Here is a 1,502-nt window from a genome sequence, read left to right on the forward strand (position 1 = left end):
TATAATTCTTATAATTAATATTTCATTGTCCAGCACACACTACTACATGTATACTGCCTATTGTTACTCTACACTGTCCATTTCTTGTTATATGTTTATTATTAATATTGCCATTGGCTCTAATCTACTGTTACATTACTGCAGTAATGATATTATTTTAAGTTATTATTATCCACACAATAGACAATAGCTCTTTGTCATGAAGTGGGCCAGCATTACAGGTATACACTACTTACATGTATATCAGTATTATTATTATTATTATTATTATTGTTGTTGTTATTATTATTATTATTGTAGTTGTTGTTATTATTATTGTTAGGCTCTGCCCCCCCCAGTGTTTGTTATTCCCAGCTGATTTCAGGTCCTCAATGTCATATGGTAATAACAGGTTCTTCTCTTTTGGTATTTCAGTAAATGACAAGAACTCATCACAATACATACCAGTGGTAGGGAATAGGACTAATAAGTGGGTGTGGTCACTATTAATAATTAATTGACAGTTGTCCCAGTCTGGACTGACGCTACCAGTCCTGATTCCTGTACTGATCCCAGTGCTGTTAATGTGGTAAGATTGTAAGTAATGGACTGGGTGTGGCCTTTTAATAATAATTATATTAATATATACATGTAAACTATTCCAAGTTTATACTGTTGATACTGTCATTAGTGATTAATAATACTAATGGAGGGACTGAGGCAGCTGCTGCTGCTGCTGGTAGTGGATTTGAACAAGTAGCAGATCAAATAATAAACCTGGAAACCAACCTGGCTAAAGTATGCACACACGGTACATGTATATTAATACATTATTAATTGAATAATTGTTATTATATAGGCGGTAGCCTATATGTAGGATTGAGGTTGGTTTTTCAAGATGGCGACGGTTTTTATGATTTTTAAACACTCATAACTCTTTTATCTTAGGTTGTACAGCCTTATAAATGGCTTAGATGAGCTCTCCTTCACTGAACGATTCTCCTGGTACCTTTGAAGTGGACTGTAATGTAGCGGTAGCATTTCTGGAGAATAGGCCCAAATTGGCAAATTTCTGCAAAATTAATTCTTCAGACTTTTTCTTCTTCTTCTTTCATCAGTTTCTTCTATGCACCGGATAATCTTTTAAACTAGAGAACCGCTCAAGTTGGCTTTTGCATCACTCCTCTGGGCTTGGGTCAAGGACCACAAAGGTGGCTTCAAAAAGAAGCGAGGACAGAGAACAAAATGGAAGACAGTTAGACAGAATCCAGCTGCAGACACCGCGTGGGTTTATGGTTTGACGCCATTTTAATTTATGCGCACGTGATCAGCATGAATAATTGAATACCGTAGGTCGGGTTATATCATAGATACTATATACCCCTGGATACGAAACTCCTCTATGCACACATATAAAATCCCATAAGGAAACGTCATAAACGTCACATCCGGCTGTCCTCACCCTTGTTTCGCTGCATTCATGGCTGCCAGGGTAAGTAAAACAATCACAGTAGCCTATTCGT

At 36.8% G+C, this 1,502-nt stretch overlaps 1 long non-coding RNA gene across 2 annotated transcripts; it reads left to right on the forward strand.

Annotated features, from left to right (window-relative positions):
• Window positions 1-32: 32 nt before the first annotated feature.
• Window positions 33-859, forward strand: LOC109582246 (uncharacterized). 2 transcript variants are annotated; one of them, XR_002184985.1, is made up of 4 exons: window positions 33-221; window positions 323-449; window positions 504-790; window positions 839-859. It is a non-coding gene; the product is annotated as an uncharacterized LOC109582246 (long non-coding RNA). The 2 variants fall into 2 exon arrangements; XR_002184984.1 differs by lacking the exon at window positions 839-859 and having other exon boundaries at window positions 504-825.
• Window positions 860-1,502: the final 643 nt, after the last annotated feature.

This window comes from Amphimedon queenslandica, unplaced genomic scaffold (genome assembly GCF_000090795.2).
Source record: "Amphimedon queenslandica unplaced genomic scaffold, v1.1 AMPQUscaffold_13394, whole genome shotgun sequence".
Taxonomy (NCBI): domain Eukaryota; kingdom Metazoa; phylum Porifera; class Demospongiae; order Haplosclerida; family Niphatidae; genus Amphimedon; species Amphimedon queenslandica.